This window comes from Anopheles funestus, chromosome 2RL, assembly GCF_943734845.2.
Source record: "Anopheles funestus chromosome 2RL, idAnoFuneDA-416_04, whole genome shotgun sequence".
Taxonomy (NCBI): Eukaryota; Metazoa; Arthropoda; class Insecta; order Diptera; family Culicidae; genus Anopheles; species Anopheles funestus.
In genome coordinates, this window is record NC_064598.1 from 57,151,139 (window position 1) to 57,173,483 (window position 22,345).

At 46.4% G+C, this 22,345-nt stretch overlaps 1 protein-coding gene across 1 annotated transcript in view; it reads left to right on the forward strand.

The window, feature by feature from the left end:
* LOC125762956 (uncharacterized) overlaps positions 1–22,345 on the forward strand; it is a 91,154-nt gene that overhangs the window by 21,314 nt on the left and 47,495 nt on the right. Inside the window, exons 5-8 of the mRNA XM_049425618.1 lie at positions 791–860; positions 3,143–7,113; positions 9,158–9,619; positions 19,948–20,465. The gene's annotated coding sequence lies outside the window, so the exon portion shown is untranslated. The remainder of the gene's footprint in view (positions 1–790; positions 861–3,142; positions 7,114–9,157; positions 9,620–19,947; positions 20,466–22,345) is intronic.

A 22,345-nucleotide genomic window follows, 5' to 3' on the forward strand; every position in this document is an offset into this window, starting at 1 on the left:
TTACTAGGCCATGTTGCTATTTCTGCTGATCGATCGCGATCAGCAGTTTTACAATATTTTGGTCAGTTACTGGCCTGATTATACACTGCTGTCGTCAACATAAGGTGTCTTGGCTAAGGTGTCTTGGCTAATGTGTCTTGGCTAAGGTGTCTTGGCTAATGTGTCTCGGCTAATGTGTCTTGGCTAATGTGTCTTGGCTAAGGTGTCTTGGCTAATGTGTCTTGGCTAAGGTGTCTTGGCTAATGTGTCTCGGCTTATGTGTCTTGGCTAAGGTGTCTTTGGTAATGTGTCTTGGCTAAGGTGTCTTGGCTAAGGTGTCTTGGCTAAGGTGTCTTGGCTAATGTGTCTCGGCTAAGGTGTCTTGGCTAAGGTGTCTTGGCTAATGTGTCCTGGCTAAGGTGTCTTGGCTAATGTGTCTTGGCTAAGGTGTCTTGGGTAATGTGTCTTGGCTAAGGTGTCTTGGCTAATGTGTCTTGGCTAAGGTGTCTCGGCTAATGTGTCTCGGCTAATGTGTCTTGGCTAAGGTGTCTTGGCTAATGTGTCTTGGCTAATGTGTCTTGGCTAAGGTGTCTTGGCTAATGTGTCTCGGCTAATGTGTCTTGGCTAAGGTGTCTTGGCTAATGTGTCCTGGCTAAGGTGTCTTGGCTAATGTGTCTTGGCTAAGGTGTCTTGGCTAATGTGTCTCGGCTAAGGTGTCTTGGCTAATGTGTCTTGGCTAAGGTGTCTCGGCTAATGTGTCTCGGCTAATGTGTCTTGGCTAAGGTGTCTTGGCTAATGTGTCTTGGCTAAGGTGTCTTGGCTAAGGTGTCTTGGCTAAGGTGTCTCGGCTAATGTGTCTTGGCTGAGGTGTCTTGGGTAAGGTGTCTTGGCTAATGTGTCTCGGCTAATGTGTCTTGGCTAAGGTGTCTTGACTAAGGTGTCTTGGCTAATGTGTCTCGGCTAATGTGTCTTGGCTAAGGTGTCTTGGCTAATGTGTCTTGGCTAAGGTGTCTTGGCTAATGTGTCTTGGCTAAGGTGTCTTGGCTAAGGTGTCTTGGCTAATGTGTCTTGGCTAAGGTGTCTTGGCTAATGTGTCTTGGCTAATGTGTCTTGGCTAAGGTGTCTTGGCTAATGTGTCTCGGCTTATGTGTCTTGGCTAATGTGTCTTGGCTAAGGTGTCTTGGCTAAGGTGTCTTGGCTAAGGTGTCTTGGCTAATGTGTCTCGGCTAATGTGTCTTGGCTAAGGTGTCTTGGCTAATGTGTCTTGGCTAAGGTGTCTTGGCTAATGTGTCTCGGCTAATGTGTCTTGGCTAAGGTGTCTTGGCTAATGTGTCTTGGCTAATGTGTCTTGGCTAAGGTGTCTTGGCTAATGTGTCTTGGCTAATGTGTCTTGGCTAAGGTGTCTTGGCCAAGGTGTCTTGGCTAATGTGTCTTGGCTAAGGTGTCTTGGCTAATGTGTCTTGGCTAAGGTGTCTTGGCTAATGTGTCTCGGCTAATGTGTCTTGGCTAAGGTGTCTTGGCTAAGGTGTCTTGGCTAATGTGGCTTGGCTAATGTGTCTTGGCTAAGGTGTCTTGGCTAATGTGTCTTGGCTGAGGTGTCTTGGCTAATGTGTCTCGGCTAATGTGTCTTGGCTAATGTGTCTTGGCTAAGGTGTCTCGGCTAATGTGTCTTGGCGAATGTGTCTTGGCTAATGTGTCTTGGCTAAGGTGTCTTGGCTAATGTGTCTCGGCTAATGTGTCTTGGCTAAGGTGTCTTGGCTAATGTGTCTTGGCTAAGGTGTCTTGGCTAAAGTGTCTCGGCTAATATGTCTTGGCTAAGGTGTCTTGGCTAAAGTGTCTTGGCTAATGTGTCTTGGCTAAGGTGTCTTGGCTAAGGTGTCTTGGCTAAGGTGTCTTGGCTAATGTGTCTTGGCTAAGGTGTCTTGGCTAATGTGTCTCGGCTAAGGTGTCTCGGCTAAGGTGTCTTGGCTAAGGTGTCTCGGCTAATGTGTCTTGGCTAATGTGTCTTGGCTAATGTGTCTTGGCTAAGGTGTCTTGTCTAATGTGGCTCGGCTGATGTGTCTTGGCTAAGGTGTCTAGGCTAATGTGTCTTGGCTAATGTGTCTTGGCTAAGGTGTCTTGGCTAATGTGTCTTGGCTAATGTGTCTTGGCTAAGGTGTCTTGGCTAATGTGTCTTGGCTAATGTGTCTCGGCTAATGCGTCTCGGCTAATGTGTCTTAGCTAAGGTGTCTTGGCTAAGGTGTCTTGGCTAAGGTGTCTTGGCTAAGGTGTCTTGGCTAATGTGTCTCGGCTAATGTGTCTTGGCTAATGTGTCTTGGCTAAGGTGTCTTGGCTAATGTGTCTTGGCTAAGGTGTCTTGGCTAATGTGTCTCGGCTTATGTGTCTTGGCTAAGGTGTCTTTGGTAATGTGTCTTGGCTAAGGTGTCTTGGCTAAGGTGTCTTGGCTAAGGTGTCTTGGCTAATGTGTCTTGGCTAATGTGGCTTGGCTAAGGTATCTTAGCTAAGGTGTCTTGCCTAATGTGTCTCGGCTAAGGTGTCTTGGGTAAGGTGTCTTGGCTAATGTGTCTTGGCTAATGTGTCTTGGCTAATGTGTCTTGGCTAATGTGTCTTGGCTAAGGTTTCTTAGGTTATGTGTCTTGGCTAAGGTGTCTTGGCTAATGTGTCTCTGCTAATGTGTCTTGGCTAAGGTGTCTTGGCTGATGTGTCTTGGCTAATGTGTCTTGGCTAATGTGTCTCGGCTAAGGTGTCTTGGCTAAGGTTGCTTGGCTAAGGTGTCTTGGCTAATGTGTCTTGGCTAAGGTGTCTTGGCTAATGTGTCTTGGCTAAGGTGTCTTGGCTAAGGTGTCTTGGCTAATGTGTCTTGGCTAAGGTGTCTCGGCTAATGTGTCTCGGCTAATGTGTCTTGGCTAAGGTGTCTTGGCTAATGTGTCTTGGCTAATGTGTCTTGGCTAAGGTGTCTTGGCTAATGTGTCTCGGCTAATGTGTCTTGGCTAAGGTGTCTTGGCTAATGTGTCTTGGCTAAGGTGTCTCGGCTAATGTGTCTCGGCTAATGTGTCTTGGCTAAGGTGTCTTGGCTAATGTGTCTTGGCTAATGTGTCTTGGCTAAGGTGTCTTGGCTAAGGTGTCTCGGCTAATGTGTCTTGGCTGAGGTGTTTTGGGTAAGGTGTCTTGGCTAATGTGTCTCGGCTAATGTGTCTTGGCTAATGTGTCTTTGCTAATGTGTCTTGGCTAAGGTGTCTTGGCTAAAGTGTCTTGGCTAATGTGTCTTGGCTAAGGTGTCTTGGCTAATGTGTCTTGGCTAAGGTGTCTTGGCTAATGTGTCTTGGCTAATGTGTCTTGGCTAAGGTGTCTTGGCTAATGTGTCTTGGCTTATGTGTCTTGGCTAATGTGTCTTGGCTAAGGTGTCTTGGCTAATGTGTCTTGGCTAAGGTGTCTTGGCTAATGTGTCTCGGCTAATGTGTCTTGGCTAAGGTGTCTTGGCTAATGTGTCTTGGCTAAGGTGTCTTGGCTAATGTGTCTCGGCTAATGTGTCTTGGCTAAGGTGTCTTGGCTAAGGTGTCTTGGCTAATGTGTCTTGGCTAAGGTGTCTTGGCTAATGTGTCTTGGCTAATGTGTCTTGGCTAAGGTGTCTTGGCTAAGGTGTCTTGGCTAATGTGTCTTGGCTAAGGTGTCTTGGCTAATGTGTCTTGGCTAAGGTGTCTTGGCTAATGTGTCGCGGCTAATGTGTCTTGGCTAAGGTGTCTTGGCTAAGGTGTCTTGGCTAATGTGGCTCGGCTAATGTGTCTTGGCTAAGGTGTCTTGGCTAATGTGTCTTGGCTAAGGTGTCTTGGCTAAGGTGTCTTGGGTAATGTGTCTTGGCTAATGTGTCTTGGCTAAGGTGTCCCGGCTAATGTGTCTTGGCGAATGTGTCTTGGCTAATGTGTCTTGGCTAAGGTGTCTTGGCTAATGTGTCTCGGCTAATGTGTCTTGGCTAAGGTGTCTTGGCTAATGTGTCTTGGCTAAGGTGTCTTGGCTAAAGTGTCTCGGCTAATATGTCTTGGCTAAGGTGTCTTGGCTAAAGTGTCTTGGCTAATGTGTCTTGGCTAAGGTGTCTTGGCTAATGTGTCTTGGCTAAGGTGTCTTGGCTAATGTGTCTTGGCTAAGGTGTCTTGGCTAATGTGTCTCGGCTAAGGTGTCTCGGCTAAGGTGTCTTGGCAAAGGTGTCTCGGCTAATGTGTCTTGGCTAATGTGTCTTTGCTAATGTGTCTTGGCTAAGGTGTCTTGGCTAAGGTGTCTTGGCTAATGTGTCTTGGCTAATGTGTCTTGGCTAAGGTGTCTTGGCTAAGGTGTCTTGGCTAAGGTGTCTTGGCTAATGTGTCTTGGCTAAGGTGTCTTGGCTAAGGTGTCTTGGCTAATGTGTCTTGGCTAAGGTGTCTTCGCTAAGGTGTCTTAGCTAATGTGTCTCGGCTAAGGTGTCTTGGCTAATGTGTCTTGGCTAAGGTGTCTTGGCTAATGTGTCTTGGCTAATGTGTCTTGGCTAAGGTGTCTTGGCTAAGGTGTCTTGGCTACGGTGTCTTGTCTAATGTGGCTCGGCTGATGTGTCTTGGCTAAGGTGTCTAGGCTAATGTGTCTTGGCTAAGGTGTCTTGGCTAATGTGTCTCGGCTAATGTGTCTTGGCTAATGTGTCTTTGCTAATGTGTCTTGGCTAAGGTGTCTTGGCTAAGGTGTCTTGGCTAATGTGTCTTGGCTAATGTGTCTTGGCTAATGTGTCTTGGCTAAGGTGTCTTGGCTAAGGTGTCTTGGCTAATGTGTCTTGGCTAAGGTGTCTTGGCTAATGTGTCGCGGCTAATGTGTCTTGGCTAAGGTGTCTTGGCTAAGGTGTCTTGGCTAATGTGGCTCGGCTAATGTGTCTTGGCTAAGGTGTCTTGGCTAATGTGTCTTGGCTAAGGTGTCTTGGCTAAGGTGTCTTGGGTAATGTGTCTTGGCTAATGTGTCTTGGCTAAGGTGTCCCGGCTAATGTGTCTTGGCGAATGTGTCTTGGCTAATGTGTCTTGGCTAAGGTGTCTTGGCTAATGTGTCTCGGCTAATGTGTCTTGGCTAAGGTGTCTTGGCTAATGTGTCTTGGCTAAGGTGTCTTGGCTAAAGTGTCTCGGCTAATATGTCTTGGCTAAGGTGTCTTGGCTAAAGTGTCTTGGCTAATGTGTCTTGGCTAAGGTGTCTTGGCTAATGTGTCTTGGCTAAGGTGTCTTGGCTAATGTGTCTTGGCTAATGTGTCTTGGCTAAGGTGTCTTGGCTAAGGTGTCTTGGCTAATGTGTCTTGGCTAATGTGTCTTGGCTAAGGTGTCTCGGCTAATGTGTCTTGGCTAAGGTGTCTTGGCTAATGTGTCTTAGCTAAGGTGTCTTGGCTAAGGTGTCTTGGCTAAGGTGTCTCGGCTAATGTGTCTTGGCTAAGGTGTCTTGGCTAAGGTGTCTTGGCTAAGGTGTCTTGGCTAATGTGTCTCGGCTAATGTGTCTTGGCTAATGTGTCTTGGCTAAGGTGTCTTGGCGAATGTGTCTCGGCTAATGTGTCTTGGCTAATGTGTCTTGGCTAATGTGTCTCGGCTAAGGTGTCTTGGCTAATGTGTCTTGGCTAAGGTGTCTCGGCTAATGTGTCTTGGCTAATGTGTCTTGGCTAAGGTGTCTTGGCTAATGTATCTCGGCTAATGTGTCTTGGCTAATGTGTCTTGTTTAAGGTGTCTTGGCTAAGGTGTCTTGGCTAAGGTGTCTTGGCTAATGTGTCTTGGCTACTGTGTCTCGGCTAAGGTGTCTTGGCTAATGTGTCTCGGCTAATGTGTCTTGGCTAATGTGTCTTGGCTAATGTGTCTTGGCTAATGTGTCTTGGCTAATGTGTCTTGGCTAAGGTGTCTTGGCTAATGTGTCTTGGCTGATGTGTCTTGGCTTATGTGTCTCGCCTAATGTGTCTTGGCTAATGTGTCTTGGCTAAGGTGTCTTGGCTAAGGTGTCTTGGCTAATGTGTCTCGGCTAATGTGTCTTGGCTAATGTGTCTTGGCTAAGGTGTCTTGGCTAATGTGTCTCGGCTTATGTGTCTTGGCTAATGTGTCTTGGCTAAGGTGTCTTGGCTAAGGTGTCTTGGCTAAGGTGTCTTGGCTAATGTGTCTTGGCTAAGGTGTCTTGGCTAAGGTGTCTTGGCTAATGTGTCTTGGCTAAGGTGTCTTCGCTAAGGTGTCTTAGCTAATGTGTCTCGGCTAAGGTGTCTTGGCTAATGTGTCTTGGCTAAGGTGTCTTGGCTAATGTGTCTCGACTAATGTGTCTTGGCTAAGGTGTCTTGGCTAAGGTGTCTTGGGTAATGTGTCTAATGTGCCTTAGCTAAGGTGTCTTGGCTAAGGTGTCTTGGCTAAGGTGTCTTGGCTAATGTGTCTTGGCTAATGTGTCTTGGCTAAGGTGTCTTGGCTAATGTGTCTTGGCTAAGGTGTCTTGGCTAATGTGTCTTGGCTAAGGTGTCTTGGCTAATGTGTCTTGGCTAAGGTGTCTTGGCTAATGTGTCTTGGCTAAAGTGTCTTTACTTATTTGTCTCGGCTAATGTGTCTTAGCTAAGGTGTCTTGGCTAAGGTGTCTTGGCTAATGTGTCTTGGCTAATGTGTCTTGGCTAAGGTGTCTTGGCTAAGGTGTCTTGGCTAATGTGTCTTGGCTAATGTGTCTCGGCTAATGTGTCTTGGCTAATGTGTCTTGGCTAATGTGTCTTGGCGAATGTGTCTTGGCTAATGTGTCTTGGCTAATGTGTCTCGGCTAAGGTGTCTTGGCTAATGTGTCTTGGCTAAGGTGTCTCGGCTAATGTGTCTTGGCTAATGTGTCTTGGCTAAGGTGTCTTGGCTTATGTGTCTCGGCAAATGTGTCTTGGCTAATGTGTCTTGTTTAAGGTGTCTTGGCTAAGGTGTCTTGGCTAAGGTGTCTTGGCTAATGTGTCTTGGCTAAGGTGTCTTGGCTAATGTGTCTTGGCTAAGGTGTCTTGGCTAATGTGTCTTGGCTAAGGTGTCTTGGCTAATGTGTCTCGGCTAATGTGTCTTGGCTAATGTGTCTTGGCTAATGTGTCTTGGCTAATGTGTCTTGGCTAATGTGTCTTGGCTAAGGTGTCTTGGCTAATGTGTCTTGGCTGATGTGTCTTGGCTAATGTGTCTCGCCTAATGTGTCTTGGCTAATGTGTCTTGGCGAATGTGTCTTGGCTAAGGTGTCTTGGCTAATGTGTCTTGGCTAAGGTGTCTTGGCTAAGGTGTCTTGGCTAAGGTGTCTTGGCTAAGGTGTCTTGGCTAATGTGTCTCGGCTAATGTGTCTTGGCTAAGGTGTCTTGGCTAATGTGTCTCGGCTTATATGTCTTGGCTAAGGTGTCTTGGCTAAGGTGTCTTGGCTAAAGTGTCTCGACTAATGTGTCTCGGCTAAGGTGTCTTGGCTAATGTGTCTTGGCTAAGGTGTCTTGGCTAAGGTGTCTTGGCTAAGGTGTCTTGGCTAAGGTGTCTTGGCTAAGGTGTCTTGGCTAATGTGTCTTGGCTAAGGTGTCTTGGCTAAGGTGTCTTGGCTAAGGTGTCTTGGTTAATGTGTCTTGGCTAAGCTGTCTTGGCTAATGTGTCTTGGCTAAGGTGTCTTGGCTAATGTGTCTCGGCTAATGTGTCTCGGCTAAGGTGTCTTGGCTAAGGTGTCTTGGCTAAGGTGTCTTAGCTAAGGTGTCTCGGCTAATGTGTCTTGGCTAATGTGTCTTGGCTAATGTGTCTTGGCGAATGTGTCTTGGCTAATGTGTCTTGGCTAATGTGTCTCGGCTAAGGTGTCTTGGCTAATGTGTCTTGGCTAAGGTGTCTCGGCTAATGTGTCTTGGCTAATGTGTCTTGGCTAAGGTGTCTTGGCTTATGTGTCTCGGCTAATGTGTCTTGGATAATGTGTCTTGTTTAAGGTGTCTTGGCTAAGGTGTCTTGGCTAAGGTGTCTTGGCTAATGTGTCTTGGCTAAGGTGTCTTGGCTAATGTGTCTTGGCTAAGGTGTCTTGGCTAAGGTGTCTTGGCTAATGTGTCTTGGCTAAGGTGTCTTGGCTAATGTGTCTCGGCTAATGTGTCTTGGCTAATGTGTCTTGGCTAAGGTGTCTTGGCTAATGTGTCTTGGCTAATGTGTCTTGGCTAAGGTGTCTTGGCTAATGTGTCTTGGCTGATGTGTCTTGGCTAATGTGTCTCGCCTAATGTGTCTTGGCTAATGTGTCTTGGCTAATGTGTCTTGGCTAAGGTGTCTTGGCTAAGGTGTCTTGGCTAAGGTGTCTTGGCTAAGGTGTCTTGGCTAAGGTGTCTTGGCTAATGTGTCTCGGCTAATGTGTCTTGGCTAAGGTGTCTTGGCTAATGTGTCTCGGCTTATATGTCTTGGCTAAGGTGTCTTGGCTAAGGTGTCTTGGCTAATGTGTCTCGGCTAATGTGTCTCGGCTAAGGTGTCTTGGCTAATGTGTCTTGGCTAAGGTGTCTTGGCTAAGGTGTCTTGGCTAAGGTGTCTTGGCTAAGGTGTCTTGGCTAAGGTGTCTTGGCTAATGTGTCTTGGCTAAGGTGTCTTGGCTAAGGTGTCTTGGCTAAGGTGTCTTGGTTAATGTGTCTTGGCTAAGCTGTCTTGGCTAATGTGTCTTGGCTAAGGTGTCTTGGCTAATGTGTCTCGGCTATTGTGTCTCGGCTAAGGTGTCTTGGCTAAGGTGTCTTGGCTAAGGTGTCTTAGCTAAGGTGTCTCGGCTAATGTGTCTTGGCTAATGTGTCTTGGCTAATGTGTCTTGGCGAATGTGTCTTGGCTAATGTGTCTTGGCTAATGTGTCTCGGCTAAGGTGTCTTGGCTAATGTGTCTTGGCTAAGGTGTCTCGGCTAATGTGTCTTGGCTAATGTGTCTTGGCTAAGGTGTCTTGGCTTATGTGTCTCGGCTAATGTGTCTTGGCTAATGTGTCTTGTTTAAGGTGTCTTGGCTAAGGTGTCTTGGCTAAGGTGTCTTGGCTAATGTGTCTTGGCTAAGGTGTCTTGGCTAATGTGTCTTGGCTAAGGTGTCTTGGCTAATGTGTCTTGGCTAAGGTGTCTTGGCTAATGTGTCTCGGCTAATGTGTCTTGGCTAATGTGTCTTGGCTAATGTGTCTTGGCTAATGTGTCTTGGCTAATGTGTCTTGGCTAAGGTGTCTTGGCTAATGTGTCTTGGCTAAGGTGTCTTGGCTAATGTGTCTCGCCTAATGTGTCTTGGCTAATGTGTCTTGGCTAATGTGTCTTGGCTAAGGTGTCTTGGCTAAGGTGTCTTGGCTAAGGTGTCTTGGCTAAGGTGTCTTGGCTAAGGTGTCTTGGCTAATGTGTCTCGGCTAATGTGTCTTGGCTAAGGTGTCTTGGCTAATGTGTCTCGGCTTATATGTCTTGGCTAAGGTGTCTTGGCTAAGGTGTCTTGGCTAATGTGTCTCGGCTAATGTGTCTCGGCTAAGGTGTCTTGGCTAATGTGTCTTGGCTAAGGTGTCTTGGCTAAGGTGTCTTGGCTAAGGTGTCTTGGCTAAGGTGTCTTGGCTAAGGTGTCTTGGCTAATGTGTCTTGGCTAATGTGTCTTGGCTAAGGTGTCTTGGCTAATGTGTCTTGGTTAATGTGTCTTGGCTAAGGTGTCTTGGCTAATGTGTCTTGGCTAAGGTGTCTTGGCTAATGTGTCTCGGCTAATGTGTCTCGGCTAAGGTGTCTTGGCTAAGGTGTCTTGGCTAAGGTGTCTTGGCTAAGGTGTCTTGGGTAATGTGTCTTGGCTAATGTGTCTTGGCTAATGTGTCTTGGCTAAGGTGTCTTGGCTAAGGTGTCTTGGCTAAGGTGTCTTGGCTAAGGTGTCTTGGCTAATGTGTCTTGGCTAAGGTGATTTGGCTAAGGTGTCTTGGCTAAGGTGTCTTGGCTAATGTGTCTTGGCTAATGTGTCTCGGCTAAGGTGTCTTGGCTAAGGTGTCTTGGCTAAGGTGTCTTGGCTAAGGTGTCTTGGCTAATGTGTCTTGGCTAAGGTGTCTTGGCTAATGTGTCTTGGCTAATGTGTCTTGGCTAAGGTGTCTTGGCTAAGGTGTCTTGGCTAAGGTGTCTTGGGTAATGTGTCTCGGCTAAGGTGTCTTGGCTAAGGTGTCTCGGCTAATGTGTCTTGGCTAATGTGTCTTGGCTAATGTGTCTTGGCAAAGGTGTCTTGGCTAATGTGTCTCGGCTAATGGGTCTTGGCTAAGGTGTCTTGGCTAATGTGTCTTGGCTAAGGTGTCTTGGCTAATGTGTCTCGGCTAAGGTGTCTTGGCTAAGGTGTCTTGGCTAAGGTGTCTTGGCTAATCCCAGTCATGCAAAAGCGAGTTCATGCGGTCGAGTTTCTTTTGTTCTCATGGTCCCTAACGGGTCTGTTCGGAATCCACCGCGGAGTCCCGGAGGAAGACATTTAGCGACCACACGCACACACTCAAACCGGGTTGGTATATAAAGCCCCGCGTAGCCACGCCCGCTTCAGTCGCCCGCGAGCGTTCGTAGCGTGTGGATCTACGCCGGATTTTAGCAAAAAAATAAATGAATTTCAGAAAATAAAAACGCCAGGGGGGTTCCTCAAATTCACTCTCTCGTGAGAGCGTGAGAGAATCTTTTTTCCCCATACAACTTCCTTGGAGCTTTTGCTGAAATGATAGAGAACATTGGATTAGAAATTGGTGTAGAAGAAAGTCATGCTTACATTTGCGCCATCCGACCAGTCGTCGAGGGGGTACGTTGTGTACCGTATATAAATGAAGCTGAATGGGAATGGATTTCACTGCACGTATGATGCAAAAAATAATTCTTTCGTGCTTTTAGATATTTTTGGGGAAAAATATTGCATGACAGGTTTGTTTCCTACCATACGGCCGTTCCGATAAAAAATATTAGGCGCTGTTTGGACCTTTTTAACTACTCTCAAGGTGTGGTTTTTTGGAAAATTTCTTTAAACACACATAAATACGAGGTAGTTGCTACACGTGCTAATTTTTTCCCATGAGCATTCACACAGACGACAGGTAACTAGCACTGTTCGTTGTCGCTACGCGCCTATACATGCGGAAGGTGTTACTGGTTGTTGTAGCCAGGTAATGAACACAGGATGCTATGTAGGTGCGACTAGGGGAAACCGAATACCTCTGGTGAGAATTGAGTCATACCACAAACCATTGCTTGGCCAAGAAATGCTTACCGGCTAAACATAGGTAAAGAATATGAATGTAAAAGGATGCTTCGATTAGGTGTCGCACGATGGGACTACAGGCAGTGAACGATCAATTTAAAAGCTGTTCAAAAGCCCTAAATTTTTTCAAAACAATTCTTTATAATTAGGCCAACACTGTCCTTTACACTTTTATCTAAATCGTTTGTTTGAAAGAATTTAAAAATTAAATTTGTGACGCTAAAGCAATCCCCGATATATTTAATCAAAATAACATGGTTAATCAATTGTATAAAAATCTGCAAAAATCTTTAAAAGATACGAAATGTTATTCTTTACAACTTTGTAGAACATCATTTTTGTCTAGCTCTTCAACTTTTTTAGTTATTCGCTAAAAACCAAAGCCGTTACGGACGGCCGCGAGGAAATAGCTAAAGCAAGGCATAGAATTGTAGCGAAAAATACCTCGTTTTTGTAATTGAAATATAATACTATTTTATTTAAATATCTCACGGGAAAATCTTGCAACTATTAGCCCAAAGTGTGGCCAACATATTGTAATCGGTGGTTTGTAAATAAATAATAATTTTAATACAAATAAATGAAGAAAAGTGAACGCGCTTTTGCACGCTACGCTACGATCATCGCGACCAAAACACCGTCCACTGCGAGCGATCTTGCAGCTTTCCACATTGACCCATAAGGATTCATCATTCACCCGTACGATGCGGACGCGTTGCTTTCCACATGGACTCATTCACCGGCATTAAACATTCACCCGCAAGGATCGTGCAAGCGCTCGTACACTGCGAGGGCTAGCGTTGCTTTCCACATGGACGCCGTGATGGATTCCGACAGGATTCCACATGGACTCGAAAGCTTCCATATTCATCCGCCAGGATCGTGCATGCGCCCGTACGCTGCGAGCAATCCCGATGCGTTCCACATGGATTCCACATCGACCCGCGTCACGCCCCTAGGATCGTGCAGGCGCTCGTACGCTGTGTGCACACATGGTGTCTTTGAATGTGTTAGTGCGTATCGACGCGCGATCCCAACACGCATTCTCGCTTTAGCAGGATGATCGTTAGTTAGGTAGAGGGAGAAAGGACTAATTGGGATCGACAGCGTACCGTGTATATGCGTATGTGCACGTTTTTTATCTCACTTCGCCTGTAGGCCAGAACATAGCGGCAATAGTATTAATTAGCAGGCGTGGTTGAATTGCACATTGGGATGTGTCTTGGCTAATGTGTCTTGGCTAAGGTGTCTTGGCTAAGGTGTCTTGGCGAATGTGTCTCGGCTAATGTGTCTTGGCTAAGGTGTCTTGGCTAATGTGTCTCGGCTAATGTGTCTTAGCTAAGGTGTCTTGGCTAAGGTGTCTTGGCTAAGGTGTCTTGGCTAATGTGTCTTGGCTAAGGTGTCTTGGCTAATGTGTCTTGGCTAATGTGTCTTGGCTTATGTGTCTTGGCTAAGGTGTCTTGGCTAATGTGTCTTGGCTAAGGTGTCTTGGCTTATGTGTCTCGGCTAATGTGCCTTGGCTAAGGTGTCTTGGCTAAGGTGTCTTGGGTAATGTGTCTCGGCTAATGTGTCTTTGCTAAGGTGTCTTGGCTAAGGTGCCTTGGCTAATGTGTCTTGGCTAAGGTGTCTTGGCTAAGGTGTCTCGGCAAGTGTGTCTTGGCTAATGTGTCTTGCCTAATGTGTCTTGGCTAATGTGTCTTGGCTAAGGTGTCTTGGCTAAGGTGTCTCGGCTAATGTGTCTTGGCTAATGTGTCTTGGCTAAGGTGTCTTAGCGAATGTGTCTCGGCTAATGTGTCTTGGCTAATGTGTCTTGGCTAATGTGTCTTGGCTAATGTGTCTTGGCTAATGTGTCTCGGCTAAGGTGTCTTGGCTAATGTGTCTTGGCTAAAGTGTATCGGCTAATGTGTCTTGGCTAATGTGTCTTGGCTAAGGTGTCTTGGCTAATGTGTCTCGGCTAATGTGTTTTGGCTAATGTGTCTTGGCTAAGGTGTCTTGGCTAATGTGTCTTGGCTAATGTGTCTTGGCTAAGGTGTCTTGGCTAATGTGTCTTGGCTGATGTGTCTTGGCTAATGTGTCTTGGCTAAGGTGTCTTGGCTAATGTGTCTCGGCTAATGTGCCTTTGCTAATGTGTCTTGGCTAATGTGTCTTGGCTAAGGTGTCTTGGCTAATGTGTCTTGGCTAAGGTGTCTTGGCTAATGTGCCTTAGCTTATGTGTCTTGGCTAAGGTGTCTTGGCTAAGGTGTCTTGGCTAATGTGTCTTGGCTAATGTGTCTTGGCTAAGGTGTCTTGGGTAAGGTATCTTGGCTAAGGTGTCTTGGCAAAGGTGTCTTGGCTAATGTGTCTTGGCTAAAGTGTCTTTACTTATTTGTCTCGGCTAATGTGTCTTGGCTAAGGTGTCTTGGCTAATGTGTCTTGGCTAGTGTGTCTTGGCTTAGGTGTCTTGGCTAATGTGTCTTGGCTAATGTGTCTTGGCTAATGTGTCTTGGCTAATGTGTCTTGGCTAATGTGTCTTGGCTAAGGTGTCTTGGCTAATGTGTCTTGGCTAATGTGTCTTGGCTAAGGTGTCTTTGCTAAGGTGTCTTGGCTAATGTGTCTTGGCTAATGTGTCTTGGCTAAGGTGTCTTGGCTAAGGTGTCTTGGCTAAGGTGTCTTGGCTAATGTGTCTCGGCTAATGTGTCTTGGCTAATGTGTCTTGGCTAATGTGTCTTGGCTAATGTGTCTTGGCTAAGGTGTCTTGGCTAATGTGTCTTGGCTAATGTGTTTTGGCTAAGGTGTCTTGGCTAATGTGTCTCGGCTAAGGTGTCTTGGCTAAGGTGTCTTGGCTAATGTGTCTTGGCTAATGTGTCTTGGCTAATGTGTCTTGGCTAATGTGTCTTGGCTTAGCTGTCTCGGATAAAGTGTCTTGGCTAAGGTGTCTTGGCTAAGGTGTCTCGGCTAATGTGTCTCGGCTAAGGTGTCTTGGCTAATGTGTCTTGGCTAATGTGTCTTGGCTAATGTGTCTTGGCTAAGGTGTCTTGGCTAATGTGTCTCGGCTAATGTGTCTTGGCTAATGTGTCTTGGCTAAGGTGTCTTGGCTAATGTGTCTTGGCTAAGGTGTCTTGGCTAATGTGTCTAGGCTAATGTGTCTTGGCTAAGGTGTCTTGGCTAAGGTGTCTTGGCTAAGGTGTCTTGGCTAAGGTGTCTTGGCTAATGTGTCTTGGCTAAGGTGTCTTGGCTAAGGTGTTTTGGCTAAGGTGTCTTGGCTAAGGTGTCTTGGCTAATGTGTCTCGGCTAATGTGTCTTGGCTAATATGTCTTTGCTAATGTGTCTTGGCTAAGGTGTCTTGGCTAATGTGTCTCGGCTAATGTGTCTTGGCTAATGTGTCTTGGCTTAGGTGTCTTGGCTAATGTGTCTTGGCTAAGGTGTCTTGGCTAATGTGTCTCGGCTAATGTGTCTTGGGTAATGTGTCTTGGCTAATGTTTCTCGGCTAATGTGTCTTGGCTAATGTGTCTTGGCTAAGGTGTCTTGGCTAATGTGTCTTGACTAAGGTGTCTTGGCTAATGTGTCTTGGCTAAGGTGTCTTGGCTAATGTGTCTTGGCTAAGGTGTCTTGGCTAATGTGTCTTGGCCAATGTGTCTTGGCTAAGGTGTCTTGGCTAAGGTGTCTTGGCTAAGGTGTCTTGGCTAAGGTGTCTTGGCTAATGTGTCTTGGCTAAAGTGTCTTGGCTAAGGTGTCTTGGCTAATGTGTCTTGGCTAAGGTGTCTCTGCTAATGTGTCTCGGCTAATGTGTCTTGGCTAAGGTGTCTTGGCTAATGTGTCTTGGCTAAGGTGTCTTGGCTAAGGTGTCTTGGCTAAGGTGTCTTGGCTAATGTGTCTTGGCTAAGGTGTCTTGGCTAAGGTGTCTCGGCTAAGGTGTCTTGGCTAATGTGTCTTGGCTAAGGTGTCTCGGCTAATGTGTCTTGGCTAATGTGTCTTGGCTAAGGTGTCTTGGCTAATGTATCTCGGCTAATGTGTCTTGGCTAATGTGTCTTGTTTAAGGTGTCTTGGCTAAGGTGTCTTGGCTAAGGTGTCTTGGCTAATGTGTCTTGGCTAATGTGTCTCGGCTAAGGTGTCTTGGCTAATGTGTCTCGGCTAATGTGTCTTGGCTAATGTGTCTTGGCTAATGTGTCTTGGCTAATGTGTCTTAGCTAATGTGTCTTGGCTAAGGTGTCTTGGCTAATGTGTCTTGGCTGATGTGTCTTGGCTTATGTGTCTCGCCTAATGTGTCTTGGCTAATGTGTCTTGGCTAAGGTGTCTTGGCTAAGGTGTCTTGGCTAATGTGTCTCGGCTAATGTGTCTTGGCTAATGTGTCTTGGCTAAGGTGTCTTGGCTAATGTGTCTCGGCTTATGTGTCTTGGCTAATGTGTCTTGGCTAAGGTGTCTTGGCTAAGGTGTCTTGGCTAAGGTGTCTTGGCTAATGTGTCTTGGCTAAGGTGTCTTGGCTAAGGTGTCTTGGCTAATGTGTCTTGGCTAAGGTGTCTTCGCTAAGGTGTCTTAGCTAATGTGTCTCGGCTAAGGTGTCTTGGCTAAGGTGTCTTGGCTAAGGTGTCTTGGCTAATGTGTCTCGACTAATGTGTCTTGGCTAAGGTGTCTTGGCTAAGGTGTCTTGGGTAATGTGTCTAATGTGCCTTAGCTAAGGTGTCTTGGCTAAGGTGTCTTGGCTAAGGTGTCTTGGCTAATGTGTCTTGGCTAATGTGTCTTGGCTAAGGTGTCTTTCCTAAGTTGTCTTGGCTAATGTGTCTTGGCTAATGTGTCTTGGCTAAGGTGTCTTGGCTAATGTGTCTTGGCTAAGGTGTCTTGGCTAATGTGTCTTGGCTAAAGTGTCTTTACTTATTTGTCTCGGCTAATGTGTCTTAGCTAAGGTGTCTTGGCTAAGGTGTCTTGGCTAATGTGTCTTGGCTAATGTGTCTTGGCTAAGGTGTCTTGGCTAAGGTGTCTTGGCTAATGTGTCTTGGCTAATGTGTCTCGGCTAATGTGTCTTGGCTAATGTGTCTTGGCTAATGTGTCTTGGCGAATGTGTCTTGGCTAATGTGTCTTGGCTAATGTGTCTCGGCTAAGGTGTCTTGGCTAATGTGTCTTGGCTAAGGTGTCTCGGCTAATGTGTCTTGGCTAATGTGTCTTGGCTAAGGTGTCTTGGCTTATGTGTCTCGGCAAATGTGTCTTGGCTAATGTGTCTTGTTTAAGGTGTCTTGGCTAAGGTGTCTTGGCTAATGTGTCTTGGCTAAGGTGTCTTGGCTAATGTGTCTTGGCTAAGGTGTCTTGGCTAATGTGTCTTGGCTAAGGTGTCTTGGCTAATGTGTCTCGGCTAATGTGTCTTGGCTAATGTGTCTTGGCTAATGTGTCTTGGCTAATGTGTCTTGGCTAAGGTGTCTTGGCTAATGTGTCTTGGCTGATGTGTCTTGGCTAATGTGTCTCGCCTAATGTGTCTTGGCTAATGTGTCTTGGCTAATGTGTCTTGGCTAAGGTGTCTTGGCTAATGTGTCTTGGCTAAGGTGTCTTGGCTAAGGTGTCTTGGCTAAGGTGTCTTGGCTAAGGTGTCTTGGCTAATGTGTCTCGGCTAATGTGTCTTGGCTAAGGTGTCTTGGCTAATTTGTCTCGGCTTATATGTCTTGGCTAAGGTGTCTTGGCTAAGGTGTCTTGGCTAAAGTGTCTCGGCTAATGTGTCTCGGCTAAGGTGTCTTGGCTAATGTGTCTTGGCTAAGGTGTCTTGGCTAAGGTGTCTTGGCTAAGGTGTCTTGGCTAATGTGTCTTGGCTAAGGTGTCTTGGCTAATGTGTCTTGGCTAAGATGTCTTGGCTAAGGTGTCTTGGCTAAGGTGTCTTGGTTAATGTGTCTTGGCTAAGCTGTCTTGGCTAATGTGTCTTGGCTAAGGTGTCTTGGCTAATGTGTCTCGGCTAATGTGTCTCGGCTAAGGTGTCTTGGCTAAGGTGTCTTGGCTAAGGTGTCTTAGCTAAGGTGTCTCGGCTAATGTGTCTTGGCTAATGTGTCTTGGCTAATGTGTCTTGGCGAATGTGTCTTGGCTAATGTGTCTTGGCTAATGTGTCTCGGCTAAGGTGTCTTGGCTAATGTGTCTTGGCTAAGGTGTCTCGGCTAATGTGTCTTGGCTAATGTGTCTTGGCTAAGGTGTCTTGGCTTATGTGTCTCGGCTAATGTGTCTTGGCTAATGTGTCTTGTTTAAGGTGTCTTGGCTAAGGTGTCTTGGCTAAGGTGTCTTGGCTAATGTGTCTTGGCTAAGGTGTCTTGGCTAATGTGTCTTGGCTAAGGTGTCTTGGCTAATGTGTCTTGGCTAAGGTGTCTTGGCTAATGTGTCTCGGCTAATGTGTCTTGGCTAATGTGTCTTGGCTAATGTGTCTTGGCTAATGTGTCTTGGCTAATGTGTCTTGGCTAAGGTGTCTTGGCTAATGTGTCTTGGCTGATGTGTCTTGGCTAATGTGTCTCGCCTAATGTGTCTTGGCTAATGTGTCTTGGCTAATGTGTCTTGGCTAAGGTGTCTTGGCTAAGGTGTCTTGGCTAAGGTGTCTTGGCTAAGGTGTCTTGGCTAATGTGTCTCGGCTAATGTGTCTTGGCTAAGGTGTCTTGGCTAATGTGTCTCGGCTTATATGTCTTGGCTAAGGTGTCTTGGCTAAGGTGTCTTGGCTAATGTGTCTCAGCTAATGTGTCTCGGCTAAGGTGTCTTGGCTAATGTGTCTTGGCTAAGGTGTCTTGGCTAAGGTGTCTTGGCTAAGGTGTCTTGGCTAAGGTGTCTTGGCTAAGGTGTCTTGGCTAATGTGTCTTGGCTAAGGTGTCTTGGCTAAGGTGTCTTGGCTAAGGTGTCTTGGTTAATGTGTCTTGGCTAAGCTGTCTTGGCTAATGTGTCTTGGCTAAGGTGTCTTGGCTAATGTGTCTCGGCTAATGTGTCTCGGCTAAGGTGTCTTGGCTAAGGTGTCTTGGCTAAGGTGTCTTAGCTAAGGTGTCTCGGCTAATGTGTCTTGGCTAATGTGTCTTGGCTAATGTGTCTTGGCGAATGTGTCTTGGCTAATGTGTCTTGGCTAATGTGTCTTGGCTAATGTGTCTCGGCTAAGGTGTCTTGGCTAATGTGTCTTGGCTAAGGTGTCTCGGCTAATGTGTCTCGGCTAATGTGTCTTGGCTAAGGTGTCTTGGCTTATGTGTCTCGGCTAATGTGTCTTGGCTAATGTGTCTTGTTTAAGGTGTCTTGGCTAAGGTGTCTTGGCTAAGGTGTCTTGGCTAATGTGTCTTGGCTAAGGTGTCTTTGCTAATGTGTCTTGGCTAAGGTGTCTTGGCTAATGTGTCTTGGCTAAGGTGTCTTGGCTAATGTGTCTCGGCTAATGTGTCTTGGCTAATGTGTCTTGGCTAATGTGTCTTGGCTAATGTGTCTTGGCTAATGTGTCTTGGCTAAGGTGTCTTGGCTAATGTGTCTTGGCTGATGTGTCTTGGCTAATGTGTCTCGCCTAATGTGTCTTGGCTAATGTGTCTTGGCTAATGTGTCTTGGCTAAGGTGTCTTGGCTAAGGTGTCTTGGCTAAGGTGTCTTGGCTAAGGTGTCTTGGCTAATGTGTCTCGGCTAATGTGTCTTGGCTAAGGTGTCTTGGCTAATGTGTCTCGGCTTATATGTCTTGGCTAAGGTGTCTTGGCTAAGGTGTCTTGGCTAATGTGTCTCGGCTAATGTGTCTCGGCTAAGGTGTCTTGGCTAATGTGTCTTGGCTAAGGTGTCTTGGCTAAGGTGTCTTGGCTAAGGTGTCTTGGCTAAGGTGTCTTGGCTAAGGTGTCTTGGCTAATGTGTCTTGGCTAAGGTGTCTTGGCTAAGGTGTCTTGGCTAAGGTGTCTTGGTTAATGTGTCTTGGCTAAGGTGTCTTGGCTAATGTGTCTTGGCTAAGGTGTCTTGGCTAATGTGTCTCGGCTAATGTGTCTCGGCTAAGGTGTCTTGGCTAAGGTGTCTTGGCTAAGGTGTCTTGGCTAAGGTGTCTTGGGTAATGTGTCTTGGCTAATGTGTCTTGGCTAATGTGTCTTGGCTAAGGTGTCTTGGCTAAGGTGTCTTGGCTAAGGTGTCTTGGCTAAGGTGTCTTGGCTAAGGTGTCTTGGCTAATGTGTCTTGGCTAAGGTGATTTGGCTAAGGTGTCTTGGCTAAGGTGTCTTGGCTAATGTGTCTTGGCTAATGTGTCTCGGCTAAGGTGTCTTGGCTAAGGTGTCTTGGCTAAGGTGTCTTGGCTAAGGTGTCTTGGCTAATGTGTCTTGGCTAAGGTGTCTTGGCTAATGTGTCTTGGCTAATGTGTCTTGGCTAAGGTGTCTTGGCTAAGGTGTCTTGGCTAAGGTGTCTTGGGTAATGTGTCTCGGCTAAGGTGTCTTGGCTAAGGTGTCTCGGCTAATGTGTCTTGGCTAATGTGTCTTGGCTAATGTGTCTTGGCAAAGGTGTCTTGGCTAATGTGTCTCGGCTAATGGGTCTTGGCTAAGGTGTCTTGGCTAATGTGTCTTGGCTAAGGTGTCTTGGCTAATGTGTCGCGGCTAAGGTGTCTTGGCTAAGGTGTCTTGGCTAAGGTGTCTTGGCTAATGTGTCTTGGCTAATGTGTCTTGGCTAAGGTGTCTTGGCTAAGGTGTCTTGGCGAATGTGTCTCGGCTAATGTGTCTTGGCTAAGGTGTCTTGGCTAATGTGTCTCGGCTAATGTGTCTTAGCTAAGGTGTCTTGGCTAAGGTGTCTTGGCTAAGGTGTCTTGGCTAATGTGTCTTGGCTAAGGTGTCTTGGCTAATGTGTCTTGGCTAATGTGTCTTGGCTTATGTGTCTTGGCTAAGGTGTCTTGGCTAAAGTGTCTTGGCTAAGGTGTCTTGGCTTATGTGTCTCGGCTAATGTGCCTTGGCTAAGGTGTCTTGGCTAAGGTGTCTTGGCTAAGGTGTCTTGGGTAATGTGTCTCGGCTAATGTGTCTTTGCTAAGGTGTCTTGGCTAAGGTGCCTTGGCTAATGTGTCTTGGCTAAGGTGTCTTGGCTAAGGTGTCTCGGCAAATGTGTCTTGGCTAATGTGTCTTGCCTAATGTGTCTTGGCTAATGTGTCTTGGCTAAGGTGTCTTGGCTAAGGTGTCTCGGCTAATGTGTCTTGGCTAATGTGTCTTGGCTAAGGTGTCTTAGCGAATGTGTCTCGGCTAATGTGTCTTGGCTAATGTGTCTTGGCTAATGTGTCTTGGCTAATGTGTCTTGGCTAATGTGTCTCGGCTAAGGTGTCTTGGCTAATGTGTCTTGGCTAAAGTGTATCGGCTAATGTGTCTTGGCTAATGTGTCTTGGCTAAGGTGTCTTGGCTAATGTGTCTCGGCTAATGTGTTTTGGCTAATGTGTCTTGGCTAAGGTGTCTTGGCTAATGTGTCTTGGCTAATGTGTCTTGGCTAAGGTGTCTTGGCTAATGTGTCTTGGCTGATGTGTCTTGGCTAATGTGTCTTGGCTAAGGTGTCTTGGCTAATGTGTCTCGGCTAATGTGCCTTTGCTAATGTGTCTTGGCTAATGTGTCTTGGCTAAGGTGTCTTGGCTAATGTGTCTTGGCTAAGGTGTCTTGGCTAATGTGCCTTAGCTTATGTGTCTTGGCTAAGGTGTCTTGGCTAAGGTGTCTTGGCTAATGTGTCTTGGCTAATGTGTCTTGGCTAAGGTGTCTTGGGTAAGGTATCTTGGCTAAGGTGTCTTGGCAAAGGTGTCTTGGCTAATGTGTCTTGGCTAAAGTGTCTTTACTTATTTGTCTCGGCTAATGTGTCTTGGCTAAGGTGTCTTGGCTAATGTGTCTTGGCTAGTGTGTCTTGGCTTAGGTGTCTTGGCTAATGTGTCTTGGCTAATGTGTCTTGGCTAATGTGTCTTGGCTAATGTGTCTTGGCTAATGTGTCTTGGCTAAGGTGTCTTGGCTAATGTGTCTTGGCTAATGTGTCTTGGCTAAGGTGTCTTGGCTAAGGTGTCTTGGCTAATGTGTCTTGGCTAATGTGTCTTGGCTAAGGTGTCTTGGCTAATGTGTCTTGGCTAAGGTGTCTTGGCTAATGTGTCTTGGCTAAGGTGTCTTGGCTAATGTGTCTCGGCTAATGTGTCTTGGCTAATGTGTCTTGGCTAATGTGTCTTGGCTAATGTGTCTTGGCTAAGGTGTCTTGGCTAATGTGTCTTGGCTAATGTGTTTTGGCTAAGGTGTCTTGGCTAATGTGTCTCGGCTAAGGTGTCTTGGCTAAGGTGTCTTGGCTAATGTGTCTTGGCTAATGTGTCTTGGCTTAGCTGTCTCGGATAAAGTGTCTTGGCTAAGGTGTCTTGGCTAAGGTGTCTCGACTAAAGTGTCTCGGCTAAGGTGTCTTGGCTAATGTGTCTTGGCTAATGTGTCTTGGCTAATGTGTCTTGGCTAAGGTGTCTTGGCTAATGTGTCTCGGCTAATGTGTCTTGGCTAATGTGTCTTGGCTAAGGTGTCTTGGCTAATGTGTCTTGGCTAAGGTGTCTTGGCTAATGTGTTTAGGCTAATGTGTCTTGGCTAATGTGTCTTGGCTAAGGTGTCTTGGCTAAGGTGTCTTGGCTAAGGTGTCTTGGCTAATGTGTCTTGGCTAAGGTGTCTTGGCTAAGGTGTTTTGGCTAAGGTGTCTTGGCTAAGGTGTCTTGGCTAATGTGTCTCGGCTAATGTGTCTTGGCTAATATGTCTTTGCTAATGTGTCTTGGCTAAGGTGTCTTGGCTAATGTGTCTCGGCTAATGTGTCTTGGCTAAGGTGTCTTGGCTAATGTTTTTTGGCTAAGGTGTCTTGGCTAATGTGTCTTGGCTAAGGTGTCTTGGCTAATGTGTCTCGGCTAATGTGTCTTGGGTAATGTGTCTTGGCTAATGTTTCTCGGCTAATGTGTCTTGGCTAATGTGTCTTGGCTAAGGTGTCTTGGCTAATGTGTCTTGACTAAGGTGTCTTGGCTAATGTGTTTCGGCTAATGTGTCTTGGCTAAGGTGTCTTGGCTAATGTGTCTTGGCTAAGGTGTCTAGGCTAATGTGTCTTGGCTAAGGAGTCTTGGCTAATGTGTCGTGGCTAATGTGTCTTGGCTAAGGTGTCTTGGCTAAGGTGTCTTGGCTAATGTGTCTTGGCTAAAGTGTCTTGGCTAAGGTGTCTTGGCTAATGTGTCTTGGCTAAGGTGTCTTGGCTTATGTGTCTTGGCTAAGGTGTCTCTGCTAATGTGTCTCGGCTAATGTGTCTTGGCTAAGGTGT